The sequence below is a fragment of the Lepidochelys olivacea genome (assembly GCF_965140295.1).
Source record: "Lepidochelys olivacea isolate rLepOli2 genome assembly, chromosome: 15".
Taxonomy (NCBI): domain Eukaryota; kingdom Metazoa; phylum Chordata; order Testudines; family Cheloniidae; genus Lepidochelys; species Lepidochelys olivacea.
Genome location: NC_140425.1, coordinates 2,926,120 through 2,946,696, shown reverse-complemented (window position 1 = coordinate 2,946,696; position 20,577 = coordinate 2,926,120). Strand labels below are relative to the sequence as shown.

General features: G+C 46.6%; 1 protein-coding gene and 1 long non-coding RNA gene across 10 annotated transcripts in view; one reads left to right on the top strand and one right to left on the bottom strand.

Moving 5' to 3' along the window:
• The window catches only part of MTMR3 (myotubularin related protein 3), a 235,858-nt gene extending 235,064 nt beyond the window's left edge, over positions 1–794 (bottom strand). For 5 of the 9 annotated variants that reach the window (XM_084649078.1, XM_084649083.1, XM_084649084.1 and 2 more), the window contains exon 1: positions 655–794. The gene's annotated coding sequence lies outside the window, so the exon portion shown is untranslated. The remainder of the gene's footprint in view (positions 1–654) is intronic. The other 4 variants (XM_084649082.1, XM_084649080.1, XM_084649079.1 and 1 more) reach the window with 1 other exon arrangement.
• LOC311531588 lies at positions 75–20,214 on the top strand. Its single transcript, XR_014714247.1, has 3 exons — positions 75–162; positions 13,587–13,695; positions 20,092–20,214. It is a non-coding gene; the product is annotated as an uncharacterized lncRNA (long non-coding RNA).
• The last annotated feature ends 363 nt before the right edge of the window (positions 20,215–20,577 follow it).

Here is a 20,577-nt window from a genome sequence, read left to right as displayed (position 1 = left end):
CAGGAGGCATAGGCGTGTCTCTGCCACGTGGGAGGGAAGGAAGCCTGGACACCACCCACCTCTGCGCCCGGGGAAGGAGAAGCCCTCCGACCCCAGCGCAGGCGCGCACACAGGACGGAGGAGCTTGCAGAGCACGGGGAAAGCCAGGCGCGGAGAACCCCGGTGGGTTTTAAGGGACCCCAGGGCCGCTGCTGAAGGGATGCGGCCGGCCCGTGCCTCGCCGCTCCGCCAACCTTCCCTCAGAAGAGGCTCGCGGGGGCAGAGGAGAAGGCTCTGCCCGAGCCAGCCTCTCTCCCGCGCCGGCGGCGGGAGCGGGAGCCGAGGGGCAGCTCTGCCCGCGCCGCGGAGAACAAGCCCGAGCCGCCTGCGCGAGCCGAGACGCGGGGAGGGGCGTGCCCGTGCCGGGGCGAGCGGCAGCCTGGCTCGCACTCCGCGCCCGAGAGCGGGACGGGCGGGAGCCCAGGGCCCCGCGGGGTGGCGTGAGGGACGGACGAAGAAGCGAGGGCCCGAGCCTGGCCCGCAGCTCCCGGCCCCCGCGAGGAGCCCGCTGCGCCGCCGCTGACAGCCCGGGAAGCTCCCGCCCCTGCCAGGCCCGGCCCCGGCGGCCGCCAGGCGGTGCAGGCCCCGCGCTGCCCCAGCCGCGTGTCCCCTTACCGTGCGACGGGGCATGGCGCGGAGCGCCCCGGGGCACGGCCGCCTGCCTGAGGCGGGAGCGACGGGTCCGGGTCGCCTGGCTCCTCTGCGCGGCCAGCGCCTCCTCACAAGCACAACAACATGGCGGCCACACAGCGCGCGGGCACGGGCGCGCGCGGCCAGGGCGAGGGGCGGGGCCGGCGGCGCGCGCGCGCGCGCTCCCCCCGCCCCGGCCGGCGGCCCCCGGCCCGGTCCCGCGCAGCGGCGCGTCAGGCGCCGGCCGCTGAGCCCCGCGCTCCCCCGGCGGTGCCGCTGCGGCGAGCGGCGTTCGTGACAGGAGGGGAAAGCGGGGGCTCCGGCGCCGAGCGCGACGGAGGCCGGTCTCCTCAGGAGCCGGGCGGGGCCTTCGCTCGCCGCGGCGCCCTCTGCGGGGCCGGGAGCTTCGCGTCCCGCGCCCGCGGAGCTGCTCGAGCGGGCGTCCGCCCCGGCCCCGCCTGTGGAGACCCCGAGCTCCGCGTGCCGGAGCGTTCCCGCCGCCCCGCTGGCTCCGGCCAGCGAGATGCAAACGCCCGGGTCCGTGGTTGGCGGATCCTTCGCGCCGCAGAAACCACCCTGCGGAGAGCCAGGGGGCTGAGCGCGAAGGGCGGCGCTGGGCTCCCCTCCGCCTGGGGTCAGGAGTGACGTCTCCTGCGCTGGGTCTCCAGCGCCCCAAATCCCTGAGTGGGGGAAACCTATCGCAAGAGTCACTACAGGTTTGCAAGATGGGCTCTCCTCTCCCCTCTTTCATGTATGGCACAGAGCAGGGGTTCTCAAACTGGGGGTCGCGAGGTTATTACATGGGAAAGTCAGGCGCTGTCAGCCTCCACCCCAAACCTGCTTTGCCTCCAGCATTTATAATGGTGGAAAATATAAATTAACACTCTTTTATAGAAGGGGGTTGCACTCAGAAGCTTGCTATGTGAAAGGGGTCCCCAGTACAAAAGTTTGAGAACCGCTGCCATGTAACATCAGTCCTATCGTTCTGTCTCCATAACTTTTCCACCATCACTGGACACACACACACATTACAAACCAGTTGAAACAGTCTCCTTTGCCATGAGGCCTACAAAACCCCTCAATAATAGTCAGGCAGCTGGTGTGCTGTAGTCACTACTCATCATGCTGACCAGTTACCAGCTCATTGCTTTCTGGTCTCTACCTGCTATCTTACATAAATGCTTCAGGATAGAGGGTCTTATGTTTGTATAAGTGTCTAGTACAATCAGCTCTACAAATAAGTGATGGCTATTGTGAGAAGAGGCTAGGGGTTTTATCAATTTCCCCAGCATATTAAACAAAATCTCTGTCTGAACAATCTGCAAGACGTGGATACAAATAAAATAAAGTTAACTGTAAATTGCGAAATACAAAGTTTAGAAGTAACTGCTTGCTGGTGGAAGGTGCTGGACCAAGAGCTTTGGAACCTGCCTACTCAATTGACAGCCTTCCCCTAACTTGCCCTATTTAGTCCTCACCCCTCCAAGGTAGAAAGAGGAATTCTGTTTCCACAGCTTAGTTCAAGTCTTTTCTTCTCTGTAGAACTCTAAAGAAGGGGTTATTTGTGTTTGGTTTTGTAATATAGACACCTATACAAGATATAAACTTGAGACCCACATTTCACAGAGGATGATAAATGATGAACAAAGAGCGGATAGTAATGACCTTCAGACAATTAAACCAGATCTGAATTAGAACTTTGTTAAGGCTCTTGACTGAAACCAGTGTTGGTCCCCAAGCCATTAAATCCCCACCAAAGGTACTCGTACGACACGTACCAGGCTGTCGTCCTGTGAGCCCGTTTCCAAAAAGTCCTTCAGCCAAAAAGAATTCCAGGCAACCTATGGAAAGAAAATAAACAGGTTCTTCTTAGGCTGGTAGAAAACACTTCTACAGTTCCCTCTTCCAGGACCAGACAAGCAATTTCAAAATCACCTTTCCTCTAAGGAAAAGGTTCAGACAACTTAACCTCCCTGCCCCTTTCCTTTCCTTATGGGTTGGAGTGGGAGGAAGGAGAAACCTGTACTCATCCTTTCTTCAGGATTAAGGCTACAAAATCCCAAAGTCCCTTTCCTCTGGGATTAAAGTGAACAAATGAAGTAGTTGCTTCAGAGACCCTTTCCCCATCACAGGAGCTGTTTGACTCAGCTGCCAAGCAATTCATTTCTCCTTCCTCCTTTCAGAACCACCAGGCTGGTCTCCTGGAAGGTTAATGGACTCCAGCTGATTTTGATCTTTGCTTATTAACCCTTGCCTCCCAGAATAGAATCATAGGCCTTGTCTACATGGGGAAAGGTTTATTTAAGAAAGAAGTACTAGAAACAAGAGAGAATGATGGAAATAAATGGCTACAAGGCAAAACACATCAAATGCAAATCTGGATCTACACTTACCAATCATTTCCTTTCCTGACTAATAAAGTAGATTTCCCCCAAAAAGCTCAGTTAGGCTATTTCTACACTACAGCCTATGCTGGCAAAACTTGTGTCACTCAGGGGTGTCAATAAACCACCCCCCTGAGCGACATAAGTTACTCCGACATAAGTGCACGTGCACACAATGCTATGTCGGCAGGACAGCTTGCAATTTTTAACACCTCATTCCTTGCAGAGGATCTTTCTCCCTCCTCTCTTACATTGAAACAGATTTTTGTTTCTATTCGTAGACAGAGTAAACCCCCGCCTTTTTGTAAAGATTATTTTCTACCTTCAAGAAAAGGAGTACTAGTGGCACCTTAGAGACTAACCAATTTATTTGAGCATAAGCATATGCATCCGATGAAGTGAGCTGTAGCTCACGAAAGCTTGTGCTCAAATAAATTGGTTAGTCTCTAAGGTGCCACAAGTACTCCTTTTCTTTTTGCGAATACAGACTAACATGGCTGCTACTCTGAAACCTTTCTACCTTCAAGAGCTTTCAACTATTTGCAGTTGTTTCTGGTTTTCCATTGAAAATCTTGGGATTGAGAAGGGCTAAACAATTGAGCCTTACATTGCATTACTTGGTAAAGAGGGCCAGGTGACAACTCCCTCCTGCCTGAATGGGCTGTCATCGAGACACATTATCCCCTGGTGACTAATTTTTACTCCCAGACAGTCCCTAAAGCATACTTTCAATATAAATACATTATTCCTTAAATATTACCCATACATACATATCACAATGATTATGAATCTTGACAAATTAAGAAGTTTCTTTAGATCCCTTACATATTACTCTTTACAGGTAAATATCCTGTAAGACATGTGTTTGGTGTAGTGAGTTTGTCAGGTCTGAGGTGAGAGTTGTTTGCAAAGGACAGGAGACCCTTTGCCTAAATGCTTCTGTGTCACTATGGGTCCTTTAATGTAGCAAAGAAGAGCTAATGGCTTGAAGTTGAAGCTGGACAAATTCAGACAGGAAATAAGATGTAAATTTTTAACAGTGATGGTAATTAACCATTGGAACAACTTATCAAGGGTTTCAGAGTAACAGCCATGTTAGTCTGTATTCGCAAAAAGAAAAGGAGTACTTGTGGCACCTTAGAGACTAACCAATTTATTTGAGCATAAGCTTTCGTGAGCTACAGCTCACTTCATCGGATGCATACTGTGGAAACTGCAGAAGACATTATATACACAGAGACCATGAAACAATACCTCCTCCCACCCCACTCTCCTGCTGGTAATAGCTTATCTAAAGTGATCACTCTCCCTACAATGTGCATGATAATCAAGTTGGGCCATTTCCAGCACAAATCCAGGTTTTCTCACCATCCACCCCCCCCCCCCCCACACACACACAAACTCACTCTCCTGCTGGTAATAGCCCATCCAAAGTGACCACTCTCCCTACAATGTGCATGATAATCAAGGTGGGCCATTTCCAGCACAAATCCAGGTTTTCTCACTCCCCCCCCCACACACACACAAACTCACTCTCCTACTGGTAATAGCTTATCCAAACTGACCACTCTCCTTACAATGTGTATGATAATCAAGGTGGGCCATTTCCAGCATAAATCCAAGTTTAACAAGAACGTCTGGGGGGGGGGGTAGGAAAAACCAAGGGGAAATAGGCTACCTTGCATAATGACTTAGCCACTCCCAGTCTCTATTTAAGCCTAAATTAATAGTATCCAATTTGCAAATGAATTCCAATTCAGCAGTTTCGTGCTGGAGTCTGGATTTGAAGTTTTTTTGTTTTAAGATAGCGACCTTCATGTCTGTAATTGCGTGACCAGAGAGATTGAAGTGTTCTCCGACTGGTTTATGAATGTTATAATACTTGACATCTGATTTGTGTCCATTTATTCTTTTACGTAGAGACTGTCCTGTTTGACCAATGTCCATGGCAGAGGGGCATTGCTGGCACATGATGGCATATATCACATTGGTGGATGTGCAGGTGAACGAGCCTCTGATAGTGTGGCTGATGTTATTAGGCCCCTGTGATGGTGTCCCCTGAATAGATATGTGGGCACAGTTGGCAACGGGCTTTGTTGCAAGGATAGGTTCCTGGGTTAGTGGTTCTGTTGTGTGGTATGTGATTGTTGGTGAGTATTTGCTTCAGGTTGGGGGGCTGTCTGTAGCAAGGACTGGCCTGTCTCCCAAGATTTGTGAGAGCGTTGGGTCATCCTTCAGGTTTTAGTTGGGGGTTGAAGGTGACGGCTAGTGGCGTTCTGTTATTTACTTTGTTAGGCCTGTCCTGTAGTAGGTGACTTCTGGCTCTATCAATCTGTTTCTTCACTTCCGCGGGTGGGTATTGTAGTTGTAAGAATGCTTGATAGAGATCTTGTAGGTGTTTGTCTCTGTCTGAGGGATTGAAGCAAATGCGGTTGTATCGCAGAGCTTGGCTGTAGACGATGGATCGTGTGGTGTGGTCAGGGTGAAAGCTGGAGGCATGTAGGTAGGAATAGCGGTCAGTAGGTTTCCGGTATAGGGTGGTGTTTATGTGACCGTTGTTTATTAGCACTGTAGTGTCCAGGAAGTGGATCTCTTGTGTGGACTGGACCAGGCTGAGGTTGATGGTGGGAAGGAAATTGTTGAAATCATGGTGGAATTCCTCAAGGGCTTCTTTTCCATGGGTCCAGATGATGAAGATGTCATCAATATAGCGCAAGTAGAGTAGGGGCGTTTGGGGACGAGAGCTGAGGAAGCATTGTTCTAAATCAGCCACAAAGTTCAGCCCTCTACACCAACATTCCACACAAAGGTGGACTACAAGCCGTCAAGAACACTATCCCCGATAATGTCACGGCTAACCTGGTGGCTGAACTTTGTGACTTTGTCCTTACCCATAACTATTTTACATTTGGGGACAATGTATACCTTCAGATCAGCGGCACTGCTATGGGTACCCACATGGCCCCACAGTATGCCAACATTTTTATGGCTGATTTAGAACAATGCTTCCTCAGCTCCCATCCCCCTAACACATCTATGCTACTTGCACTATATTGATGACATCTTCATCATCTGGACCCATGGAAAAGAAGCCCTTGAGGAATTCCACCATGATTTCAACAATTTCCATCCCACCATGAACCTCAGCCTGGTCCAGTCCATACAAGAGATCCACTTCCTGGACACTACAGTGCTAATAAACAATAGTCACATAAACACCACCCTATACTGGAAACCTACTGACCGCTATTCCTACCGACATACCTCCAGCTTTCACCCTGACCACACCACACGATCCATCGTCTACAGCCAAGCTCTGCGATACAACCGCATTTGCTCCAACCCCTCAGACAGAGACAAACACCTACAAGATCTCTATCAAGCATTCTTACAACTACAATACCCACCTGCGGAAGTGAAGAAACAGATTGATAGAGCCAGAAGAGTTCCCAGAAGTCACCTACTACAGGACAGGCCTAACAAAGAAAATAACAGAACGCCACTAGCCGTCACCTTCAGCCCCCAACTAAAACCCCTCCAACATATTATTAAGGATCTACAACCTATCCTGAAGGATGACCCAACACTCTCACAAATCTTGGGAGACAGGCCAGTCCTTGCTACAGACAGCCCCCCAACCTGAAGCAAATACTCACCAACAACCACATACCACACAACAGAACCACTAACCCAGGAACCTATCCTTGCAACAAAGCCCGTTGCCAACTGTGCCCACATATCTATTCAGGGGACACCATCACAGGGGCCTAATAACATCAGCCGCACTATCAGAGGCTCGTTCACCTGCACATCCACCAATGTGATATATGCCATCATGTGCCAGCAATGCCCCTCTGCCATGGACATTGGTCAAACAGGACAGTCTCTACGTAAAAGAATAAATGGACACAAATCAGATGTCAAGAATTATAACATTCATAAACCAGTCGGAGAACACTTCAATCTCTCTGGTCACGCAATTACAGACATGAAGGTCGCTATCTTAAAACAAAAAAACTTCAAATCCAGACTCCAGCGAGAAACTGCTGAATTGGAATTCATTTGCAAATTGGATACTATTAATTTAGGCTTAAATAGAGACTGGGAGTGGCTAAGTCATTATGCAAGGTAGCCTATTTCCCCTTGGTTTTTCCTACCCCACCCCCCAGACATTCTGGTTAAACTTGGATTTATGCTGGAAATGGCCCACCTTGATTATCATACACATTGTAAGGAGAGCGGTCAGTTTGGATAAGCTATTACCAGCAGGAGAGTGAGTTTTTGTGTGTGTGTTTTGGGGGGGGGGGGGTGAGAAAACCTGGATTTGTGCTGGAAATGGCCCAACTTGATTTTCATACACATTGTAAGGAGGGTGGTCACTTTGGATAAGCTATTGCCAGCAGGAGAGTGAGTTTGTGTGTGTGGTTTTTGGAAAAAAAAGGGGGGGGGGGAGAAAACCTGGATTTGTGCTGGATATGGCCCACCTTGATTATCATACACATTGTAAGGAGAGTGATCACTTTAGATAAGCTATTACCAGCAGGAGAGTGGGGTGGGAGGAGGTATTGTTTCATGGTCTCTGTGTATATAATGTCTTCTGCAGTTTCCACAGTATGCATCCGATGAAGTGAGCTGTAGCTCACGAAAGCTTATGCTCAAATAAAGTGGTTAGTCTCTAAGGTGCCACAAGTACTCCTTTTCTTTTTGCGAATACAGACTAACGGCTGTTACTCTGAAACCTAACCATTCAGTAACACTCTTCTTTTATTTTACTAATAAATCTTTAGTTTACTAAGGATTGGCTGACAGCATGATATTTGGGTAAGATCTGCTATACATATGGACCTGGGGATACGTGTGTGATCCTTTGGATTAGTGAATGTCTCATATGGTGAATTTGGTTTTCAATAACTTCTGACTACATTAGACCTTTTTGCTTAGATAGGAGCTAAGGATTGGAATGCCTAAAGGAGACTGTGTTTGGCTAATTGTTAACGACTGTGATAGTACAGAAGCTCTTTTGATACTGGTTTGGTGACTGTAATTACAGAATAAACCACCAGTTTTGGGAGATTGCCTGCCATGTTTCTTGCTGGCTGACCTGAGTATGGCATTCTCAGTGTGGCCCATCCAGGCACCTGGTCACAGCACCTTCTACCAATGTGCTTATAACAATCAATAACATACTACTAAAAACTGTAACATCTTGGAATGTCTATTAACCCTTTATAACCTATTTAGGAATGTACCATTAACATAAAGACCAAAAAGGAAAAAGTAGGGCAAAGGTTAAAAATGGTGAGGCCTTGGGCTGCAACGATTTGTTATAATTATTATCATTATTTTTCAGCAGCTTAAAAAATTTGATGACCAATTCTCACTACTTTGTAATTTAATGTCAGGGTTAGAATCTTTTAGAGATTACACTGCAATTTTTCTTTAGTCATTTTATAACTCCTGAGTTTCTCATTTATATGCTACATTTTCAATTTGTTTATACCTAACATCCGGTTCCTACTCCCGAGGTTCTCTGACCTAACCATAACCAGCACAAGTCCAGCCGAGTTCTGCAAACACTCCATTGTTTCCCTTTGAAAAAGAGGGGATGACAAGTACACAGTTGCCTTGTTTACATGCAAGGAGGAAGGTCATGTGGCCCACAACTAAAGATAGTATGAGTTAAGGAAAAGCACATTAACAGATCTCTTCAGGGAACGTACAGTAAATGAGGCTTGTCTTTTAAACAGCACCAGCGTTGTCATTTGGGAGCTTCCGTCGGACTTTGAGACAAAGCAGAAACTTTGGAAAACTTCATTCCTTTCAAGAAACAGAACATCATACTGTAACTCACATGAGAGACACAGAGACAGAAAGAGACTGACCTCAAGTAGTTGCATTCCTGGGGAAGGTCCGGTATTTCAAGCCTCCTCTTGGAGCTTGTCACATTTCTTGAAATGAAAATGCTGCTTTTGTGCCTCATCACCAGCCAAGCCAGGAGTGTTTTTAATGCTCAGTTGGAGTCTAGGAGATGAGTGGTATATATCTGTCAAAAACCTAACTGTGCTACTGAAACCAGGGCTCTCTTCCCCTGGTTTGACTTGTGACATCTTGATAATCTCAATGGTTACATTCAGTCCTGAATAATTTCCATCCACCTATGAATCATCTCAGAAGAAAGATCCCTTTTGATAAAAGCCTTTTTTTCCAAAGTTCAATAGTTTGAAGAAGTTCTCCGCTTAGGGTCTGAGCCTAACCCCACTGATCCCAATGACTTCAGTGGGCTTCGGATCAGTCACTTAGAAAGGAATTTTTCTGTGGACCTCAGCAGTCTGTGAGCTGTTTTTAATGTTTTGTCACAGATAGATAGACAGACAAACTGGGGCCAGTGGCTGCACATAGATTCACCTTGGACTGTCAGGATTTAAGGGTTGTCCTATATCAGTGGAAAGGTGACTTTCCTTAGATATGCAATAATGTCTTAGATTTGATCTATGGCTTCAACATCATGAGGCATTAAAGACCGAAGTAAACAAATGTATTTTTGTTTGTTTGTAGAATTGCTTGAATTCTATTCATTTATAAAATTCAATTCAATTCAATTAGTAGAACTCATACATGGAGGGATAGCTCAGTGGTTTGAGCATTGGCCTGCTAAACCCAGGGTTGTGAGTTCAATCCTTGAGGGGGCCATTTAGGGATCTGGGCCAAAAATTGGGGATTGGTCCTGCTTTGAGCAGGGGGTTGGACTAGATGACCTCCTGAGGTCCCTTCCAACCCTGATAGTCTATGATTCTATATATTTACCCGTAATATTCATACGCATTTGAAGGGAAGCTTCAATAGTTCAGAACACCATTGAAAGACAAACACATAGTACACAGATGACCAGATAATAAAAACAATCAAAATGGACATTCAGGGTATGCCTACACTGAGACTGGACACCTCTGGCTGGCCCATGCTAACTGACTCAGACTAAGGGGCGGTTTAATTGTGGTGTAGACATTTGAGTTTGCGACCTCTGGGACCCTCCCACCTCTCAGGGACCTAGAGTCTGGGCTCCAGCCAAAGCACAGATGTCTACTCTCCAGTTAAACAGCCCCCTTAGCCTGAGCCAGCTGGCAGCACAGGCCAGCCATGGGTTTTTAATTGCAGTGTGGCCGTGCCCTCTGGGCCTCCTCTGAAACCCACTGAGTTAACAGCAGACATTCCATGGCCTTCAGTGGTGTCCGGAACAGGCTCTGACAGAGAAACTGAAGCAACCAGAAGTTGCTGCAAAGAATCGTGTTGCAGTTGCCAAATATTAGCTTAATCTTCAAAATCTTAACCACATTTGGATTCTTGCATATTCATTCACTAGACCTCTGATAGGATAACCCTCTCAAGTTATGGGAGTGGAGGAAGCCCAACCTCAGTTGGCCTGAACTTATTTTATGCTTGTGCACATGGTGTTTGTCAAATAATATTAAAGATTGATCATTCATGTTTGAAAATCCATAATTTAACCGATGTGACAAAAGTGCTGCTAAGATTGCAGCTTTCCAAACAACCTGTCGCCTTATTTGAAGGGGAAGTCGACCGAACCTTCCAAGAGTTTCCTCTAGCCACACTTTCCAGGAAGAAAATGTTGGCATGTTAATAATTAAATGTTGAATATGGAAACATTACAAATGCTAATAAAACCATCAGCTTTTCCTAATGTCCTGACACAAATCATGCAGATATTTAACCCTACACCATCCTCTCCTTCCTATGCCTATACAATGGAGGGGACACAGGACATGTACACCGAGGAAAACAAATTTCAGACCAGTACTCAAGTGACCTCAGGTTCTTAATTTGCTGAAGGGTAGAAGGCAGACAGTGTATTTCTCAGCTCTCATGGGTAGTATTGTCTAGTGGTCTGAAGTTAGGGCCTGGGAGCCAGAACCTTTCAGTTCTAGTCTCACCCTGACACTGATTGGCCGAGTGACTTTGGGCATGTCACTTAACTTCTCTGTATCTGTCTTTTGCCTCGTGTCACTTACCAAGGCACATGAGATCTTCTGGAATGACCTTGTTTACCACCCCAAAGTTCAATCTGGATCAGATCAGGGACATTACTGAGCAACATGCCCAAAGACCCTGGACACAGCAGCCTTTCCAATCCAGAGAAGACTCCATGGTCATTGCTCCCTATGCCCATCAATGTGGCAATGTGCCATGAACTCTTCCCCCTACCCCTCCACGCCAGGGGAAAACAAAGAGAACCATGACTACACCACCCTGTGATAGCCACAGCGTTAGCCACCACACACTTTGTGCTACATGTTTTGTAACAGGAATGAAACACTGTTATATGTATTTAATATGCCATCCTGTAGGTTTATTGTTTCCATATTTATAATTTTTATAAGCATGGGTCATACTTAAGGCTAAGATTTTGTCATGGATCTTTTTAGTAAAAGTCAGGGACAGGTCACCGGCTTCGGTGAATTTTTTTTATTGCCCTTGACCTGTCCCTGACTTTAACTAAAAAGATCCATCACAAAATGGGGAGCCACTGAGCAGCTGTGGGGGCCTGGCAGGGAGTTCCAGGGTCCCCCAGCACCATGAGGGCTTGGAGCTCCAGGTTCTCCCTCCCTCTCAGCCCTGAGCTGTGGGGTCCCCCACCACCAGAGGCCAGGAACTGCAGGGGCCAGCCAGGAGCTGTGGAGTTCCCCCTTCCCTCTGGCACCTGCAGTGGCAAGAAGCTGCGGGGTCCCTCCTGCTGCCTACAGTGGCTGGGAGCTTCCGGGTCCGCCCCACTGCCTTGGGTGGCAGAGGTACCCTGTAGTTTCCAGCCGCCAGCAGGTAAAGTCATGGAGGTCTTCGGAAGTCTGTGACTTCTGCGACCTCCGTGATAAAATCGTAGCCTTAGTCATATTTTTACAGTACTGCTAAACTGTTTTTAACTTGGATATTTGCACTTTGTTTCCTGTCTCTTTGCACACAATAAAATTATATTTTTGGAAACTCTGAGAATATTTATTAGTTTATACTAAGCATAAATGAGACATTACAAAGTTGATTATGGGAGTCAGTAACCTTGACATATTTAAGATCTTTACACACCAGGCTCACTAATTCATAAAAGTATCACACAACACTACTATAGCTGACTGTTAAATACTCTTTTTAGGCCTTCCTTAGCTGTACAGCTCTACGGTTGGCTTTTCTAACAGCTGTTGTGTACTGTGGAGCAGGAGATGTTTAATGGCATTGCACACTTGGATGAGACTGGCCCTCACTGTGGATTTTCTGGACTGACTGCTCACTGACTCTTAGCAATCTGGTGTTGCAAGTTTCCAAGGTGTGATCGCCACTTGCTTCTCCACTGTCCTTGCAACTCTCTTTTGGTGTTCATGCGCTGGGATGAGCTCGGCACACAGATCCAGGAATATGGCCTTGTGCATGCGAAAGTTCTGCAGCCACTGCTCATCGTCCCAAACCTGCATTACGATGCAGCCCCACCAGTCAGTGCTCTTTTCTCCGCCCCAGAAGCGCTAAACCCCATGGAGATGTTCTGTGAATGCCAACAGCAACCGAACGTTTTTATCTGCAGCATCCACCAGCACCCAGTCATCACCCTCAGATCTCTCTTCTTCCTCCTCACCCCACCAGTTGCAACAGTACTTGTTGAAATTCCACAAATACAGTAGAATCGAGTGTCTGGTTAAAAGAGTGTATTGGACCTGCCAACAATCCAGCTTTCAGAAATGGAAATATTTTGCTCTCCAGAAGGCTGCTTGTAACAGGTTCCCCAATGTTAAGGTTCGTTCTGGAATGTCTGATTCCTCTGGGTTTAGTGTGCATTTATAAGCTTAACAAGCCTAACCTGTTCTTTGACTTCAGTTGGGCCTGTGTTAACTGACAAGAATGGTACTTGTCCTGCAATGTCAGGCTTGTATTGTACAGGAATCGCCTCAAATACCCGAGAGAAAACAGAGCTTAAGAAATCAGTGGGTGGAAAGTTTAACTGCAGATATCTGATTCTGACAGGCACTGGCTTTCATTCTGGTAACCAGATCCCCGTGGCTCTCCTGTAACAGGATAGGAGACATTTATTTTTGTATTTTACACCAGCTGTATTTTCACACCACGTGAACATTTGTGACACCCTTTTACAATGAAAGGGTTGTTGTGAAAAAAGATGTTAGGGAAGTGTGGCCTGGTGGCCCTGGGCACAGGCCTGGCATCCAGGAACATTTTGGTTCTGGCTTGGACACAAATTCCCTCTACGGTCTAGAGAAAATTATTTTGTCATTTATTTCAGGACCCTACTTTCAGAAACCTGTGGGGAGCCAACAGAAGTCTCCCGAGATTCCCTCAGTATAGCCCATCTATCAGAGCTTATATAAAATAATTACAGAAAACCACCACTGAAACAACCGAACTTTTATTAACTAGGGGAAAAAGGAATGGGATGAACAAAGGAATGAGAGGAAGGCATGCACTCTTTCACATAGGAATTACCACGGGACAAGTGATAACTGCTCTCTCTACCCTGTCCAGAAGCTGCTGCTGAGACCGGGACTCGATAGATGATGACGACTCTCCGGACCACGATCACCACTGGAACAGCTACCGCAGCAGAGAATGGCGATGAACAACAATGATTCAGGTGAGAGGCCTAACTAACTTCCACCCTAACCCCTTTGCGATGCCCTGTCTGCAGGTGAGAGCCCTAACCACTCGAGGTAAAACCCTGTGGATGGATGGATGCTTCCCTTCAAATAATAAACCCGAACAATAATCTACATATTTTCCCTTCCGAGGTGAGCTGTTATCTAGGCGGATAACTGGTGTCTGACCGCTTCCCTTCTTTCCAAGGTAAGAGCAAAAGGAGAAGCAACGCCTTCCCGCTCTTTTCCAGCCTAGATAATCCTTTCATTGTCTAGCAACTAGCCACTAGATTTCCCGCCTTTTTTTCCTGAAGGGAATAAAAAGGCTGTCCAACATGGCGGCCTATTTGTTCTTTACAAACCAAAATCGCGAACGATAAACAAAACCATCTAAACACCGTCACCAAGTATTAGGTCATAATTTGAATAGGGTGGAATTTACAGTGTGGCCTGGCGGCCCTGAGCACAGGCCTGGCAACCAGGAACATTTTGGTTCTGGCTTGAACACAAATTCCCTCTACGGTCTAGAGAAAGTCACTTAGGCCATGATCACAAGGGGACCCAGGGACTGCAATACTGAATGTCACAGCACCTAATTTCTGCGTGCCTAGAAAATCACAGGAACAGCACTGAGATCCACCAAACTTGAGGCAGGCGCCTAGCCTCCCATACAAACCACCTAAGTTAGCCAATAGGGGATGCAGACAAAAGGGGTGTGTGCTGAGTCCCATCCCTCTCTGAGTTGGGCATCTAAGTACAGGTTTCAAAGAGGCACCTCGCTCTGCTTGTGATTCATGAACGTGGAGAAGAGAAGCATTCTGCCGCCCAACCAAGTTGTGTGTGGGGTCCATCAGCAGCTGCTTAACTCCATACAAAACAGCCATGAGTGGGGGGAAAGAGGCAGCCCCCCTTTGTAACCTTCAGCCCAGGAGTTAGGGTACTCAGTCAGGCTATAGAAAACACCCCCTTCAAGTCCCTCCTCTACCAGAGTGGGAGAAAAGATTTGAACAGGGATTTGCCACCATTAGGCTATGGAAGATGCTGATGTGGGGGGCATCCCTCAATCCCCTATTGAAACTGTTCCACTTTAATTTAATATGAATTGGGACAGAGAAAGAGCTAGAATGACCTCCTCTTTCCAGTTCTTTTGTGTGGAGCCAGGTGGCCTCCAAGCACGCCTACTGGATTAGGCAATTTAGGTGGCCAAACACCTATCGGTCCCTGGTGCCTGGATCACTCTGGGGCTTAGGCAGGAGCTAGGTGCCTGGAATGAGGCAGCAAGTGTGGTTGCTCAGAGGCAGAAATGTAGGCACCTAGGAAACTTTTACTGCAAAAACGTAGGTGCAAAGTGACTTTATTCGCCAACAGGGTTAAACTGCAGTCATGTCGGACTTTTCTGGATAACAGTTATGCCTAAAAACAGGATTTAGGCACCTAAGTACTTTTATGGCTCCCACACTTACCTCTCTGTTCCTGTTTATTCATCTATAAAATAATACCTCCCTCGCAATAGGGTTGGGAGCTTTAATTAATTGTTTGCAAATGTGCTTCGAAGACGAAGTCTGCTATGTGCTAGCACAGCCAGAGGCTTATGATCTGCCTGATACGAACATTTGGGAGGAAAAGTCTTATTCCAATTCTCTGCCACAGTGGAAGGAGTTTTATTTTAAACTTGGGCGTGGGATCAGATCCGTACAGATTTCTGTTGTAGCCAGAATTGTCTTTTTGCTTTTTGCACCCAAAAGAACTACACTGCTGAAACTGAAAGCTAAGTAACTTTTGGATGTTCCTCTCTGCCTCTGGGCTCGTCCACACAGGAAAGTTTTGCCAGTTATACCAGTATACTTACACTGGCATAATGGAGCCAATATCGTTATACCAATATACACTCCTATATGCCCAGTTATTCCAGAATAAGAGTGGCTTGATTTGGTTTAGTTTAAAATCCTTCCAACAAAAGCTAAAGCAAAGGCAGCCCTCTGATATTAAACACAAGGTGTTATAGCAGTATAACTACATTGGTTTATATTAACACCTTCCCTTATGCTGGTATAACTTTCCCATGTACATAAGCTCTTAGACACAAAGGTCACATGGAAGTTCTAAGCTGTATTCCCTACTCTGGCATGGACTGTTGTGTGACAATCATAGACAAATCACATATTTTCTGGGCCTCATTTATTCCATCTGCAAATTGTGATACTTGCCTCCCCCACCACATGTGGGCTGGGAAGTTTAACTTATTTAAGTTTGCAAAGTACTTTGAGATCCTCAGGTGGAAAGCACTATACATGTACAAATTATTGCTATACTCAGAGCCCTCCCATTGCCAGTGAACTGGAAAAGACTCAGAAGGATAAGTAACAGGCTGCATTGTCATCTTCCACAGGAAAAAAAAAAATCTAATCATTCTTTTTTTGTAAAAATCTCTTTTTATTATATTACGTAACGTCTCATCCGCTTTGCAGCTGATGCTCCATTCCTGCATCCCCTTTGCAACAACATTCAGCTGTCGTTCTAAGCTGGGACTGAAAAGACACCACAACACCATGAAGCTTTTAGTACACTAGGACAAATGTAGCCGTGGGTTTTGCTCACATACCAGGCATATTCAGCAGGAGTGAAGCCGTGAAGCCTTTGAAGTTAGGTAGCTTTCAGAGTAACAGCCGTGTTAGTCTGTATTCGCAAAAAGAAAAGGAGTACTTGTGGCACCTTAGAGACTAACCAATTTATTTGAGCATGAGCTTTCGTGAGCTACAGCTCACTTCATCGGATGCATACTGTGGAAACTGCAGCAGACTTTATATACATACAGAGATCATGAAACAATACCTCCTCCCACCCCACTGTCCTGCTGGTAATAGTTTATCTAAAGTGATCATCAAGTTGGGCCATTTCCAGCACAAATCCAGGTTTTCTCACCCTCCACCCCCCCACACACAAACTCACTCTCCTGCTGGTAATAGCCCATCCAAAGTGACAACTCTCTACACAATGTGCATGATAATCAAGGTGGGCCATTTCCTGCACAAATCCAGGTTCTCTCTAAGTTAGGTAGCGTTACCCATGCACCTAGCATGGTGTTGGAGATTTTGTTTATTTCATTCAGTGAGGTGGTACAGCTATCATAGGTACCAACTTTCCCAGGCGCTGGTGGGAGCTCGCGCCCCTCCCCCCCCGCCCTGACTCCACCCTTTCCCCGCCCCCATTCCAACCCCTTCCCCAAAGTCCATGCCCCAACTCCGCCCCCACCCTGCCCCTATTGGACCCCTTCCCCAAATCCCTGCCTCTTCCCCGAGTGCGCCGAGTCCCCCCTCCTCCCCACTCCCTCTCGGCTGTTTCGCGACCTAAGTGCTGGGAGCAAGGGGGAAAAAGCGGCACGCGGCATGCTCAGGGGAGGAGGCGGAGGTGAGCTGGGGCTGGTGGGGGCGGGGAGCTGCCGGTGGGTGCAAAGCACCCACTCATTTTTCCCCATGGGTGCTCCAGCCCCAGAGCACCCACGGAGTCAGCGCCTATGACAGCTATGGGAAAGTGCTACCACCCTGGCGCACAAGGAAAAAACACAAACATCCCGTCGACTTCCCTGGGCACTGAATCAAGCCCATTAATGATTGACTGGCTACTGAAAGCTCAGCTAATCATGTCATTCTAGAGAGACATCTGCTACTGAACCAACGAGGAGCGTGGTGGCACCTTAAAGACTAACAGATTTCTTTGGGCATAAGCTTTCGTGGGTAAAAATCCCACTTCTTCAGATGCGTGGAGTGTCTTTGTGGACACAGACAAACATGGCTACCCCTCCGATATCTGCTATCAATGTCGGCAAACCCTATGGGTTGCCAACTGTGCCCACATATCTATTCAGGGGACACCATCATAGGGCCTAATCACATCAGCCACACTATCAGAGGCTCGATCACCTGCACATCCACCAATGTGATCTATGCCATCATGTGCCAGCGATGCCCCTCTACCATGTACATTGGTCAAACTGGACAGTCTCTATGTAAAAGAATAAATGGACACAAATCAGATGTCAAGAATTATAACATTCATAAACCAGTCAGAGAACACTTCAATCTCTCTGGTCACGCGATTACAGACATGAAAGTTGCTATATTACAACAAAAAAACTTCAAATCCAGACTCCAGCGAGAAACTGTTGAATTGGAATTCATTTGCAAATTGGATACAATTAACTTAGGCTTGAATAGAGACTGGGAGTGACTAAGTCATTATGCAAGGTAACCTATTTCCCCTTGTTTTTTCCTACACCCCCCCCCCCCCCCCCCCCGACGTTCTTGTTAAACCCTGGATTTGTGCTGGAAATGAGCCACCTCTATTATCATACACATTGTAAGGAGAGTGATCACTTTAGATAAGCTATTACCAGCAGGAGAGTGGGTTTGGGGGGGGGAGGGTTAGAAAACCTGGATTTGTACTGGAAATGGCCCAACTTGATTATCATATACATTTTAAGGAGAGTGGTCACTTTAGATAAGCTATTACTAGCAGGAGAGTGGGGTGGAAGGAGGTATTTTTTCATGCTTTGTGTGTATATAAAAAGATCTTCTACACTTTCCAAAGTATGCATCCGATGAAGTGAGCTGTAGCATCCGATGAAGTGAGCTGTAGCTCACGAAAGCTCATGCTCAAATAAATTGGTGAGTCTCTAAGGTGCCACAAGTACTCCTTTTCTTTTTTCAGATATACATGACAGTCTGATGAACAACGCTGATACACAGAGAGCAATCAGCACTTTGTATTTACAGGTCAGATTTTCCTCAGATTGCGTAAGTGAGGGCTGGGTTTACTTAAAAATGTGCATTTATTCTGAAACCAGGTACTCAAGCCTTGTATTTGAAAGAATACAAAAAGGAAAGGAAATCTAAACTCAGGGCAGGTCTACACTTAAAAACGTTGCATTAGCACAGCCGCACGCTGCCGTAGTGTTTAAGTGAAGACGCTCTTAGGTCTTCCGTTGGCAGAGCTAATCCACCTCCGTGAGAGGCAGTAGCTCTATCAATAGGAGAAGCTTTTCTTTCAGCATAGCGCTGTCTGTCTACATGGGGTGGGGGGTGGTTGGTTAGTATAACAATGTCGCTCGGGGGTATGGATTTTTCACACCCCTGAGCAATGTAGTTACACCAATATAAGTCTGAGGTGTAGACCTGACCTCTATATGGAAAACAGAGATGACAACAAAATGAAGAAAAAGGAAAAGAGGAAAGAAAGGCAAGGAGACGGTAAAAGAAGGGGTGAAGGAAAGAGGGAGCAGAGAAGAATATGGGAAAGAACAAAGGCAGGGAGAGAGATTTGCTTTGACTGACAGAATCCGCATCCATCCATTAAAAGATGTGAATGTAGAACAGAGAATGCAGGGGAGAACCCTGCAGCCTGCAAATTAGTGTGGAAACCATTCACAACAAGCAGGTCTAGACACTAATAATGGTTACTACGCTACGGCATGTTACAAAGGAGTAAGAGTCCACGTCACAAACACGCAGAGCAGCTTTCCTTCCTTTCCTGTGGCACAGATCTCTATTGTGTACTTGTTCTGTATGTACAGTTTCCACTGGGATCACTGGCGAATATATAGCAGAGATGCTCCCTGCAGGAATGCACAAGGAAAACTGGAGCGGAATTTTGCCCATTGTTAGTGAAGAAAGATAATATTACCAAAATATCAAACAAAAACTTACATAGTTCTTTTCCAAAGCATCAAAACAGCCCTGAATCCTGCCAGGAAAGAAATGTTAGTAACTAGTCATGCCAGTCTAGCAGCATCACTTATTAGATGGAGTTTAGAGTGCACATTTACAAACATTAAGAAGTACGGAGCTGACAGCATTTTTAGCTTGTAACGCCCTCTTCAGGTCACTCAGCAATTAAGGGTCTCTTCTCCCCTCCATATGTGTGCACAGTTTATACACTAAGGCTCTGGTCCTGTGAACACTTCTTACCAGGCGTCCTGGGACTACTCAAAATAGTAAACCCTAGACTGGGTAGTAATGGCCAGATCGTTGGCCCCATTCTGGCCTCTTTGTGCTGATGGATCCAGCCAGCTGGTGTTCCTTTGGCATAGCTATGAGGAAGGAGGCATGGCTGGAGTGCTGCTCCAATCATGATTTTAGGCTGCTCTAAACTATCCTGAGACAGTGCAGAACTGGCCCCAGGACTGGAGAACTGCATATGGCTCCTCTGCAGCCTCCTCATCTGAGCCTGGTGTTTACAGGACACAGCAGATAGCTGAGCCATAAGTATTTGCAGGATTGGGCTCTTACAGTATTTAAGCAACACAGAAGTGCTGAAGTGAGCTGTAGCTCACGAAAGCCTATGCTCAAATAAATGTGTTAGTCTCTAAGGTGCCACAAGTCCTCCTTTTCTTTTTACAGAAGTGCTACACTCCCTATAACAACTCCCTCTGCAGATAGGAAGGAGTAATGCCATGTTTCTGAAACCTGAAGAAGAGCTCTGTATACGCTTGGAAGCTTGTCTCTCTCACCAACAGAAGTTGGTCCAACACAAGATATTACCTCACCCACCTTTCTCTCTCTGTTTCTAAAATGCATTTCTTAACTAGAACTCTAGAAAGCTAAGGGCCTAGTTATGCCCCCAGAAACAGACACAACTTCCACTGAAGAGAAAAAACGGCACATATTAGTTAAAAATCAATCAAGCATATAAAATCACTTTAAAAACTAGAAATAGCAAATATGTAACCTATGGAAACAAGTAACCTCACAACGTTGTTTAGAGTGAGCCTCATTCCTCCCTTACCTGCTTTGTTTGTTCAATTGAGGGCCTGATCCCGCTCTTATTGAGGTCAATGAGATCACATTTGCATTGGAAGCTCGTTGGCGAGGGACCATGTCTTCGTT